Source organism: Palaemon carinicauda, chromosome 16, assembly GCF_036898095.1.
Source record: "Palaemon carinicauda isolate YSFRI2023 chromosome 16, ASM3689809v2, whole genome shotgun sequence".
Classification (NCBI taxonomy): Eukaryota; Metazoa; Arthropoda; class Malacostraca; order Decapoda; family Palaemonidae; genus Palaemon; species Palaemon carinicauda.
The window spans coordinates 4,770,607-4,784,819 of NC_090740.1; positions in this window are offsets into that span (position 1 = coordinate 4,770,607).

Genomic DNA, 14,213 nt, shown 5'->3' on the forward strand with positions numbered 1-14,213 from the left:
CAGTTAGTCCCACGAACGGCCTGCTCAATATCGTAGCTGTAGATTAATTAACTTATCTCAAAGTAGAGTACCTTTACCTTGGCGTCCAAGGGTCTTCTCTTCCGAGCGGTGTATGTCCTGTTTTATGTTTACCGAGTAGTTCGTGTATCTAGGAGTTTAACTTATGTGTATTGTATGCACTGCACGGCGATTACAGTCATGACCAGTGGTGGTAATTGCTGTTTTGGTGTTATTTATTTAAGAATTTAGAATTGTATTTAATTGGTAATATTTATTTGTCTAAATTTGTACTTAATAATTCTACATTAAGGTTTAATCTAATTCTTTAGAATGTACCAAAGTATGACTGCATATCTTTGAAATGAGACTATTCATATCTTAGAAGTGTTTGATAATATTCTTCTCTCTTTGGGTCTGTTCTTATGAGATGTCTAACATATATTTAAAGAGTAATTTATTGTGGAAATGTAATTTTCCAAACTAGTCCTGTATTATGCATAAGTTTATTCTTATCTTTAGTTCAAATGGAGCATCAGTGGTAAAGGCTTCATGCTGTTCACTTAACTAGTCTTGAAGTTCAAAGATACTTCATCAATGATTTATTGCAGTCAGGAAGTTTTTTCATTCCTCTTTGAAGAGGCAGAAATGCTTTGAGTGTGCACTTCTCCCCTCCCAAGGAATCCTGAAGAGATAAAAAAGCAGCTGAAAGTGAAGTATTTCTCTAAGCTTGAATGAACTTTTGAGTAAATGCTAGTCAGATAGAGAAAGTTTCAATTACTAACCCATCACATTGGTATTTAATAATGTGAGTTATTGGTGTGATAAAACTAATCACTGTAACTTTAACTTCTAGTCGCAAGATGCTGTCGATATAAACTAACCAACTATATCTAATTTTGACTGTAACTTGCCACTGATTCTCCTTATGTGGATGGTAGCTCCATCAAAGTGAGCCATTTCTTGATGTAATTGGTAATTATTTGATACTGCAGGATTTGGACTTGAATTAATTGTGTGTTCAGTGTATGTTTTCCTACATTTTGTACGTACAGTTTACTGTACAGTTTTTGTACATGTATGAATATACATACATACTTACATACATTGTGTATAAATGTGAACAATATTTAGCCTTTTTATATTCATACATCCAAATCGGATTGTTTACAACATTTGTGTACTTATGTATGTTATTGGGCAACTAACCTGTAGGAAAGTGATAAATGCTGGTTTGAAAGATGGCTAAAGTTCAAATAAGCAAATTTATTTTAAGATAATCAGTAGAAAACTAATCCGGGGAACAATCAAATTATAATGTGACTTGTACTTCTATGACCAAATATCTCTTGATATGAGGGGCCAGTGAAAAAAAAATATCCTTAATCTTTGCATCCTTTCAGATTTTTGTATTTTTAGCTATCCCCGTGAGTGGCGAAAATATTTGCTCTGTGTTTTTGTTTAAGAATTTTTTGTGTCATGATAAACTTGCATTTTGGATACTAATGGGAAAATCACTTGCAAATGATTTTGATTTGTGTAAGATCAGATCAGCGTTTTGCTCTCATAGATCTGGTGTGAGGTCCTTACACATCTGAAAGATGTAGAAATATAGAAATTGATTCGTTGTACATCCCTTAATCCTAAAAGACATGCTGTACAGTAGTTGTAGACTTTGGAAAATGAGAGTATCTTTTCATAGTTGGACTGTCAAACCGTAGCGATAATGGTAGTAACAACGACATTGGTAATAGTTCACATAAACAATATTTGATATTGAGTTTTTCCCCCTCTTCTATGCTGCCGTTACATCAGGAGGAATAATTCTGATAGTATTCGATACATACAGGATTGGTTGTAGCAGCCAACCAGATTTAGCTATTGAATTATCATCATAAGGGGCCTGTCAGATGAAGAAAGATGGAAATTTAAAGAAAATTAATTGTAGATTTTGATATGAGTTAGGCAGGTATTTATTTTTCTGTTTTAGAGTGAAAGCTGGATTGAAAGATTAAATAGCATACTCTACAAAACCAATGATTTTTAAAAGGATTTCTTTTTGTTTGAAGGTCTATCTTCCTTATATCGTGCTACTTTTATTCATGCTAGAGTAGGCATTTGAAATTCTTTAGTTTTCAATTTTTTTTTTCTTAGATACTGTATTTAAGGGGAGGAAGAATGAAAATTTTAGAATGGGGCTTTAGCTAAAATATCCTTGGTGTAATTCAAAGATCTGGGTATTGGTTTTTTTTTATTCATACACAAAATACTCTCTCTCTCATATACTGTACATTTTTGGAATTGAAACTTACTGTACTGTATAAATTTTTTTTTAATTTCATCTTATCAAGCAATAACCTAGATACAAGTAACGTCTTTCAAATGTATCATAGCCTAGTGGGCCATGAGCTAGCCTACTACAAACTGCTCGTATCTTTCAAGTCGTGCAAGGAAACGTCACATAGTTTTACCCCTTTTAACCAGCCTTTATTGCTGTTCTTTCAAGAAGTGTATTATGTGTCATAAAACACATAGATAATATATTTAATTTCAAATTTATTTATGTATATATATGTATGTAAGTATGTATGTATGTATTTATTTGATTTATATATTTGTCCTGTTTAGTATAGTGTATGATGGCCTTTGTATAATACTTAGTAGTATAGTTAAAGTAGACAGGGTATAGAAATTAAAATGAGTGTTTATCTTCAATTTAACAATATGAGAGTGGTTGATGAAGATGGTAACAGTAGTGTTTTACTAAGAAATACTTTGTTATTCTTATGATTGATGTCTGCAAACCACTGAAAAAGAAATATTCAGGAGTAGGGAAAGCCACAATATTTCATGGTTTTTGTATAGTGTAAAAAACCTACGTATAAGGGAGCCATGTTTGAAGAGCTCACTGTCTATTGAGCTTCCAGTGGACTGGAAGGTATTTCACCACCATTACAAAAAAAACAAAGGTTAAAAAGTACGATCCAATATTTGCTCAGACAAGTTGAACATCAAGCTACGGATTCTAAGTTAATGAGGACATCTAAACTATAATGTACGTAGTTTGAAGGATATAGAAAATGGTTTATGCTATAATCAGTAGTTTATGATCGCTGCTATTTGACGTTGAATGTATTTTGTGGTTACTGCTTATTGACATTGGATATGAGAAGTAAGACAACAGAAGTGCGAGTACAGCGTAGCAATAACATTTTTCTTTTTCTCCAGTTTTTATTTTGAAGGTGATTGATGTTAGTTGTAAGGTAGTATCACTGTAGTTTAACCTTTAGGAAAAGAACTACTCAGAAAAGGGTAAAATGTGATCAAAGTCATTTGTAGATCCGTTATTTCTCCCAGAGAATGTAGAGGGAGCATTTGCAAGTAGGAGACAAAGTAGCAAACCTATTAGAGGCCTTATTCTTGAACCTTGAGTGATAAAAAGTAGTGGTTTGATAGGCAATATACTAATGTATTTTTTGTACTCTCACCATTGCACTGCCTTGAGAATAGTGTTTTGAAAGGTCATGTCAGAATTTTTTGGACTAGAGAGAATTAGATGTAGAATTAGTTTTCCCAAGTATTACTAGACTGTCATCAATGCCTGCCATCATCGTGAATACTTTAGAAGTATGCCACTTCAAGAAAAATGTAGACTGTGAGAAGTAAACGAGATATCCTCTATTGTAGAATAGACAACCATTTTGACAATATTTGGCAAGGGATACTTGGCATAATATCTCTCTCTCTCTCTCTCTCTCTCTCTCTCTCTCTCTCTCTCTCTCTCTCTCTCTCTCTCTCTCTCTCTCTCTCTCTCTTTTTCTCTACTGACTATTAATATTTTTGTTTTCAATACTATATTTTTTTTAATGTTTCAAGTACTGTTTATTTTTTCTTGGTAGATTTTTCCAACTGAGTCATGAAATTTTAGTAAGGCTATTGTAACATTTTACTTAGGCTGTTGTAAAATTTAGTACTATAACTTTATACCGTTTCATGTCTGTAGGTTTGAAATGGATATAGAAATATTTTAATTGCTTCTTTTGCACTGAAACCTTTGGAATGTGTTTAGTTATTGTGTAGCTTGAGATATTAGCCTTTGAGAAAATTTTAATGATATAGAAATTGCCCATATTTAAACATCACAGCAAACTTTTCCTCCTTTTTTGATCTTGTGAAGTAATAAAACCCAAATTTCAGTCTTGTGAATGTCTAGAAATGTAACTTATTACTATGTACTGTAATTATAATGAAAGAAAATCAAACATTGAGAGGTTTGAGTTATTAGTGATGACAGATGAAATCAGGAAGAGATGAAGTCACATAGACTAGACAGGAATTAAGGCAAAGTACTCTCAAAACTGAAGACTGAAAAGAACGCTAATCACAATTAACTCCTTTAAGGGAATATCATATGTAGAAACAACGATTCTGATATTGAATTCTACGACAAAGCTGTTATGATCTTATGCTGTTTCACTTGCCAAATGAAGTACTGTGCTCGAATACTGTTTTCTTAATTTTAATCCATATTCGAGCGTAAATTTTCTATCCCTGTGGAAACAGAGCTGTTTCATTTCAAGTACAGTAGTTATCTAACTTCACATCACTCTGAGCTATATAGTTCAGTGGGAACACCTGTGATAGAGACCTTATCCTCCCTCTTAAACTTCCATGCCCTGTTTTCTTCGTGCGGTCAAGCTTGCCGAACTGTAGACAAGGTGATTTGTATCCAAATGTGATAATAGTAGAAAGTTTAGACTTTTTATAATGACCTTTTTTTTGCTATGCTGTACAATGACTGTTGTCTTGCATTTTATATACTGAAAGGATTTTGATATTTAATCGAGTTATGGAAGAGAAAAATGAGATCAATTGCAGATTATCTTTGAAGCATCCACTTCTGAAACTCGTCAACTGTTACGGGAGTTATATCTGTTACTGTATAATCTTCAATTATTGTTTGAATGATGTCAGTAAATAGGAATGTTTGGAGAAATTTTTAAAAAAGTGACAAGTATTCAAAAGTTCAGCTTTGTAAGAGATCAGAAGCATCTAACTTTTGTTTAAAAAGTTTTGCCAACTCATGAAAACTAAAGTATTTGTGTTACCTTTCATTTTATGCTCTCTTGTAGAGTTGATTGGAAAAAACGGATAGCTAAATTTGGTGGCTGTTTTATTATTATGATTTTCAAATGAACCAAATCACTCCTAGTAACAAGCAAAAGTAATGTCACTGACATTATTGTAGTTCTTGATTTTGATCTTCATAGAATTCACTTGAAATTTTTAGTCTGTGGTCTCATAGATTTCAATACATGCAATTTTTGAGATGCAAATTTTTCTATAGATTTAGCTATTTGCTTATTTTTCTCTTAGTGTAAAAGCCGCAGCTCATAATGTGCCTTACTTAAAATAATAGTTCCGTAGCTTAATAAGAGCTGCTGGATATAACAAGTGTGACCTGCAATTTTAAGCCTTAGATAGGAGTCCCCTATGGTTCCTTTTTCCATTGCGTAGTGATATAGCCAGGATTGAAAGAAATCATGGTTTTGAAACGACCACAAACTATTTTGTAGCTGATAAAGCGTAGTTGTGGCATTAGGCGTACCCATATGGCTTTCCTTTTGACATTAATAAAGAGTCATTGGGGATTTTTTCAAGTAGTTTTACCAGCTATTAGATCTTTTGGGAATTAAAAAATTTTCCTTTTTTGGGGGCTGAAGAAATGTGAATGCTGTTTTTCTGAAAAAAAAAAGGATTATTTTAAGGCTTTGGTGTGGCGTTGGTTCCTTTAACCACAAAGAACAGTAAATGTGGAGAAACAGCAGAATTGTTTTCTATGGTTTTGCATGTAGTAATTTTGAAACTATTGTTGATATATACAAACTTTGTTAACTCTTTGTTGATGCCCTGGTTATTCCCTGAGGTTTGAAGAGAACAGAGTTAAAGGCATAACAGGTACATCTAATGACAAGGAAGAACAAGGGGGATATCAACTGAATGTGTTAGTGGCTCCTCTGTGGTGAAATTGATTTGATTACTTTTTGATGTTACTAAAAATCCCTATGATGATAATCATAACCTCAATGTGTATGGTATTTCTATGCTTTAGGCATGACTTTTTTGCTGTAGTTACTCCATTTTCACAATACGCATCGCACTTTGAAATGTCAGCATTAATTTTAAGAACTAGTGGGACCTGTGTTGATTTGTATCTGAAGACGATGACTTAAGGAACATGCTGGTTCAGTTGCTGAGTAGAAATGTGTAATATGTCCTCTTTTTTTTAATTTGCTTGGTTTTGATGTCTTACAATGTTTGGGATAGTATTCTGTATCATTGGGTTACTTAGATGATTACACATTCTTTGCATTTCTTATAGACCTCACCATAGTATTTCCAGTGTGTTTTGAGTACATAGATACCTGATTGCTCTTTAGATACTATTGCAAATTTTATGCTGTATTTTGTTGCAGGTTAATTTTTCTTTGTAGACACTGTAATTAGGGTATTATTTTCTAGATATTTACTGTATAAATATGATTTGCTTGTCGTGATTGTCATAAATTTTATGTTTGGTTATCATTTTAGTGTTGTCACTCTGAGTTTGATCAAGAAGTGCTTCTGGAAACAGTGACGGCAGGTGTTTATAGCTCTTTAGTTTTAAAAATATGGCTCAGTTTTGTTTGTGTGTGAAGGAAGTTTCAAGCATAAATATGTTAGCCAAATGTTTGTGTGAGTGGAGCAGTCTTAAAAGCTCACTTGTGATCTCCATGAAAATATCATATGTGGCTGACTGCCATATACCCCCTTAGTACTGTATGTCATTTTCATCTTCTTCTTTGAAAGGTTTTTAACTTTTTATCATCAGTGAGAGGCGGAAGGGATAACGACCCTCCTTCCTCGCAAGAAGCATGGCTCAGGACTACTACTTCCCTTCTTTTGTTATCTTCAAAGTCATTGAAGTTTGATAGCAAAGAAACTGTATATTTATCAACTATTTATTGATCATTTCCAAACAGAATAGCTGAATATGTTGCTCAGAATATTTAATTGCACTTATTGATTTAGTTCTTTTGTTTTGGATTGTTGGGGATACAAGTTTTGTGTTCGTACATGTGTGTGCGCAAGTGTGTGTGGTCGTTCCGTAGCAGAGTTGTGATTTAGTTGGTATTTAATTTTTGTAGGGTACAAAGATGTGTCAGTTGCTTAATTTTTATTTTGTTTTATATATTTTTTTTATATATAAGAATGGGATCCATATAGTAAATCACAGAATAAAATGATTTTTTTTTTTGGTGTAGAAGGTCTTCGGCTTACAAACAATTGGAGATACAAACAAATCCAACTGGTATCAAAATTTCACATGAAAAACTGTAATAATACAGTATCATATAATCTAACGCAAAATAACATTTGTAACATGAAAAAGACTACCCGTATTTGTTGACGTCTGCGCTGAAAATCGTAGGCATGCGAGGCCAAAATTTAGCAAAATGAGACTTACAACCAAAGTCTTGGAAACTATTATGTTTGTAAGCTGAGGACTTTCTGTAATTTATAGATTTTAATTGTTAATATGCAGACAGTCTTCAAGTTCTTGGAGAGCTCATTTGTTTGTGGTTGACTAACATACTATGACTAAAAATAAAATTTTTTGCACTGTAGAAAGTTTAACCGACTTATGCCATGCAGGAATCTAATTTTTGTAATTTTTAACGTCATGTGAAGCTCCTAATATATGGTTCCTCACAGTATGATATAGTTTTGGATTTGTAATGTGTTTGTCCATATAGAATTGAAATTGACAATCTACTACCGTCTATTTCTCTTGCTCTTTTAGTGTTCATTGCAATTTTTTACTTATAAGAAATCTTTGGTTTTCCTGTAACTCTTAAGGTGAAAGTTACCTTGGTTGAGTGTTCTGGCACTTGGAACACGACTTATTCTCTCTCTTTTTTTTTTTATTTTTCTTTTTTTATTTCTTTTTTTTTTTTTTTGGTTTCATCATTCGTAGAAATTTTACTCATATGTTATAAAGAAATAGAATTATTTTTTCAGAAATTAAGGAAGAAATTAAAAATTTGAGCAATTTACAAATAACCTTTAGTTTTATTTTATCTTGTTTTTTGTGGACAGCCGAAAGGTCAAGGTTCATCCTAGATTTCTAGTTTGGTTATAAACTGGACTTTAAAATTTTATTTGACAAAATATTTAAATTAACCCACTATAGTATAGTAGATGTTTTTTTTTTTCTTCTTATTTGTAGAATTAGGATTAATATCCTTTTAAATCAAGAATGTCCTTTAATATTACGTTTTATTATTATTGCACATTACACAATCTGAAACTCGCGGTGTCTCGAAACAACTAGTTCAACTGCTCTTGATTCGAATGTTCTTAAAATACCGTAGTACAATTAACCACTGTAATTAAAATGTAATACAGTATCAAGTTTTGAAATACATTTAACAGTGTTGAGAACTGTATAAAGAGTAAGTGACAGGTGTCTTTGGTTAGGGAACCCTATTTTGAACAGGGCCAGTATATTTTGGTGTGTAATTTGGGGAAATGATTTAGTTGCCTTGTGAAGAGGCATCGTTTTTGTTACAGCTGCTTGGGAAAAGCATCTCTTTCCAGTTTATGCACCTATTGTGATATCCTGTACTTGCAAATTGGAATCCTTACTGTAAAGGATGTAATATCTTGGTGTGCAGTATTACCGAAGATAAAATGTTGGGAGTTGTTTTTATGCTGCACGGAAGATGTAGTTGATCCTTCACATTCAAGGCAAACAAGGGTTTATACTTGATGCGTGTGCCACATTTCTTCCGCCTTTTCAAAAACGGCACTGACTACAGTGCCATGTAACCCAGTTTATATTCAGAGGCTGTTTAATGTACTTCACTAGTCAGAATGTATTTAATGTATCTTTTATATCATAATAAAAGTGTGATGTGTGAATTTGAATTTTTTTTTTCCACAAATACCCAAGTTCTACTCTTAGAATATGGTTTGTTGCATAATTAGCTTGTATTTACCTAAGACCCCAAGCAGTTAGTGTCCTAGATCTTATCGCTATCCTTGATGTATTATAAAGCATTGTTTGTTCCTGCTCGGATACAAACCACTGTCTTTTATCTAGGGATGTTTTCCGAGCGTGTTGAATTTGTTAACCCTTTTACCCCCAAGGTTATTTTGAACTTTCCCACCCTTCGCTCCCAGGTGTTTTCCATTTTCAAGCATGTTTTGCAATATTTTTTTTTTAGATCGCGCTGAAAGCCTTAATTTTCATCATAGAGAAGTCAGGTTGGTCTCATTATTTTGGAAAATGCATAAAGTTTCTCATCCAGTTATCAAAAATGTGCAAAAAAAAATGCAAGTAGCAGCCTTTTTGCAACAACGTACCGGTACGTCCATGGGGGTTAAGGGATGAGTTTTGTGAAACGTATCAGTACGTCCTTTGGGGGTAGAATGGTTAACTGGGTCGTTAACGACAGGTTGGTGCGAGAGTGAGGAGCCCCTCCCTCTTACTTGTCAAAGTTTCTTAAGTTTTCAGCCGCATCAAGTACGGACGTACTTTGCGGCCTCAAGTAAACTTTTCTTTATCTTTTTCTTTCAGGAAGTGGATACTGGCTGTTGATTATTTTTTCAAAACTAGACACTCATGGAAGGATGAACTTTATCTAGTGTTTTTTGTTAAACCAGCTGTAAATCCACACTCCCTGTGCTCTTGCTACTGACATGATTGTTCTCAATCGTCCCTGTGTGCTGAACAACCTGTCACACCTGGGCAACAAAGTAGTGAGGGGGCCCAAGCCTCAGCCCCTGAGTGGATAGGCATGGAACCGTGAAGTGGGTCTACGGCCCTGTGCATCAGTGGGCACTAAAATACAAGGCCTACACGGACAGCCCTGGCCGAGGATTCAAGTCGTGGTCCCGAGACCGAGACCCAAGGTCACGCCCTGCCCCAGTGCATCTGCTAGGTATCCCACTGGGCTACAGAAGAAATCAGAGACCAGAGCCCTGGTCCACTGAGACTTGAGGCTACTGTCCGGTGCCAAAGTAGGCAGACGATCCCAAATCAGTACTTCTGTCTGACTCCCATGCACATTTTCAAGGGTCCGACAGTCAGAGGAAGGATTCCTGGGATCCGTCTTTGGTCTTTGAGCAACACTTAGGTGTCTCTCAAGGTTCTGTACCATCCATGGAGCTGCCTAGGGTATCCTATTCCCAGGCAAGTTTCCTTGGAAGAGGTTTGTCACTTTAGAACTGTTTGCAGGATTGTCCACAATTCCTAGGAAGGAACCAAGGTTCTTCCAGGCAGTGGGGCAGCGGAAAAAGGGAAGATGCCGGTTACACTTTGCAGCATTCCCCACTTTTACTCTTTTGCCAATAGAGTACTCACCATATGGTTAGAAAGGAAGTACCCCATGTTTTTATCCCCCCTTCCATCCTACCTCAGGGTCTGAGTTTCGAGTCACTTTCAACGCCCATGGGATCATTAGGATGGTCATGCCCTATCTCCAGTCATCCCTGGTCCATTACAATAATTAGAGTTTGTATTGAAAAAATTGTTAATGTAAATTTTGTTTTTTTGTAGAATTGAGTTATTTGCTTTCATCCCATCTTTAATTTTATCTCAGAATTTATTTATGTTTTTTTTTCAGACTAGCACAATGCCCTACTCCCTGTAGTGCTCATATATAAGTTCTGGCAAGGACAATCTTTTAAAGAGCTGCTGATGAGGGTGAACCCTTTCAATTTAGCACACCATTTGTAAAGGATAATCAAGGTTTTCTGTCAGTGACTTGATATGATGATGCCTTAATGGCATATTTAGGTATGAGCAGTCTTGGCCAATGGTCTAACCAAGGATAGTACAAAATCACTCTGTGATAAACATGAAAGCATGTGTAGTTTATCAGTAACAGGAAGAGACATAGTGATCCTAATTAGTGATTTTGGCAGACTTGGAAGTAAACACCAGCAAAGGTTTTTACACATTACCAATAGAAAACAGGTAAGATTTTTTGTGACAAACTTCCAATTGGCATTGGTACAATTAACAGTACATTAACATTAGATACGGACACAACATGTAGTTCTATACAATGTTTCAGAGCATGAAGAAACATATAGGTCGGTTTGTGCTGCTATTGGCATAGTAGTAGATTAAATTGGTGTTTTGTATTAGGGTTGTGGAGTAGTGTACCTAGTCATGAGCTAATTATTTTCATAGATTGTGATGTTGAGTAGAAGGAGATTTGAGAACATTACTTATGTGAACCGAGAAATTCACTGTTCTACTTAGATTTGATTCTTTCCTGTTTGATGATGTTTCCAAAATTACTCGTAATGGGATAGTGAGGGGTCTCTATTATTATTTGTTTGTTTTGTAGAGGGACTAGTGTGGCCTTCTGGTAATTATGTTTACTTTTTTTTCCATGCATAATTTACTAGAATATGACTTTGGTGATTAGAATATGCCTTTGTGTTTAAGTTTTCATAGATTTTTTCATTGTCTTATTTTCAGTAATAGGATATTTAATTTTTTTCCTCATTTTTTTTATATAGGTTTAGCCTATATAAAACTGGTAGGCGAGAATGATCATGAATGGGTGGTAAATCAGTTGTTGTTTGCGAATGATACTGTACTGGTAGCAGACACAGAAGAGAAGCTTGACCGACTAGTGACAGAATTTGGAAGGGTGTGTGAGAGAAGGAAGTTGAGAGTTAATGTGGGGAAGAGTAAGGTTATGAGATGTACGAGAAGGGAAGGTGGTGCAAGGTTGAATGTCATGTTGAATGGAGAGTTACTTGAGGAGGTGGATCAGTTTAAGTACTTGGGGTCTGTTGTTGCAGCAAATGGTGGAGTGGAAGCAGATGTACGTCAGAGAGTGAATGAAGGTTGCAAAGTGTTGGGGGCAGTTAAGGGAGTAGTAAAAAATAGAGGGTTGGGCATGAATGTAAAGAGAGTTCTATATGAGAAAGTGATTGTACCAACTGTGATGTATGGATCGGAGTTGTGGGGAATGAAAGTGATTGAGAGACAGAAATTGAATGTGTTTGAGATGAAGTGTCTGAGGAGTATGGCTGGTGTATCTCGAGTAGATAGGGTTAGGAACGAAGTGGTGAGGGTGAGAACGGGTGTAAGAAATGAGTTAGCGGCTAGAGTGGATATGAATGTGTTGAGGTGGTTTGGCCACGTTGAGAGAATGGAAAATGGCTGTCTGCTAAAGAAGGTGATGAATGCAAGAGTTGATGGGAGAAGTACAAGAGGAAGGCCAAGGTTTGGGTGGATGGATGGTGTGAAGAAAGCTCTGGGTGATAGGAGGATAGATGTGAGAGAGGCAAAAGAGCGTGCGAGAAATAGGAATGAATGGCGAGCGATTGTGACGCAGTTCCGGTAGGCCCTGCTGCTTCCTCCGGTGCCTTAGATGACCGCGGAGGTAGCAGCAGTAGGGGACTCAGCAGTATGAAGCTTCATCTGTGGTGGAAATGTGGGAGGTTGGGCTGTGAAACCCCAGCAGTACCAGCTGAACTCGGCTGAGTCCCTGGTTAGGCTGGAGGAACGTAAAGAGTAGAGGTCCCCTTTTTTGTTTTGTTTTTTGTTGTTGTCGGCTACCCCCCAAAGTTGGGGGAAGTGCCTTTGGTATATGGATGGATGGAGGTTTAGCCTAGCAAAAAATTATTTTTACTACTATATTTTTCCCTACTATAATGTAACCCATTCCTCAGCTCATTTGTTTTTTAATTAGTAAACGGTGATTAAAATGAAAAAAGTAATAAATCTTGTCTGAGATTCAGTTGCTGTTGGGTCCCCTTGCCCAGAATCAAATCAAGGACTGGTGCCTATTGTTCATATTGCTTTGATTTGGGGGGGGGGGACCAATCCACTTTAATGAACTGCAACTGGACTGGGGTCGGTATCCCAAGTAGTCAGTCTGTATGCTACATATGGCGACAGTCCGCTAACCACTTTATGCAGTAAGGTAAATACAGAAATCTATGGTATATTTTTTTCATCTAAAGAATTTTGCAAATTTTTATGTTCCTTTTAAGTTTAATCTTTTATAAACCCGTTATACAGTACACTCTTAAAACACTTTTGTAGGTAGTAGGTTGGCCAAGGCACCAGCCACCCGTTGAGATACTACCGCTAAAGTTGTTGGGTCCTTTGACTGGCCAGATAGTAATACATTGGATCCTTCTCTAGTTACGGCTCATTTTTCCTTTGCCTACACATACACCGAATAGTCTGGCCTATTTTTTACAGATTCTCCTCATTCCCCTTACACCTGACAACACTCAGGTAACCAAAAAATTCTTCTTCACACAAAGGGTTAACTACTGTAAATTTTTTCAGTGGCTACTTTACACTTGGTAAGGGTAGATGAGACTTAAGTTATGATAAGCAGTTCTTTTAGGACAAGGACACTGCAAAATCAAACCATACAGCCTCTGTACCATGATCTTGGTACTGTCTTGGGTTAAGAGTTCTCTTCCTTGAGAGTACACTCTGGCACACTATTGTGTGTTTCCTTATTTGCTTTCCTCACTGGGCTATTTTCTGTTGGAGCTATTGGTCTTATAGCTTTCTGCTTTTCCAACTAGGGTTGCAGGTTAGCCAGAACTAAAAAAAAACTTAATTTTACTGTAGACACGTCCTTACATATACCTAAATGAAAATATAAAAATCGTAATACGCATTAATGTATGTACTGTACTGTATTCTAACCAAGCTAGGCCGTTGACTAAACTACATGTCTATTTGCAATTATCAAAAAGTACAGCTGTACTTAAACAAGATTAACACTGATGTTTCACTTAACTGTATCCAATAATAATATGTGCAATATTCGGATATTAGTATCGTATTATGAAAAAAAAATAGTGAATGTACGTCTTTTCCATTGTTTATGTTTGCGAGTTGGTCCAGACTACCACCTTGCTTTCCAAATCAGTGATTAAGGAAAACTATCGAAGAAATTATTTCCTCTTTTAGTAAAAAATACTTTTCTCATATTTTATTTACTGTCGATTCTATAGGTATATTGAAGTTTAGTGATGTTTCATCTCTTACCGATGCACAGTAATGTTATAGCTTTTAGCTTTCCAGTGCTTGATTACAAAGCTTAGGAAATTGATGACTTTCTCTACCAATTGTTTAGTAAATTGTACAATTTGGCTTATGCTTTCATAAACTTATAAAA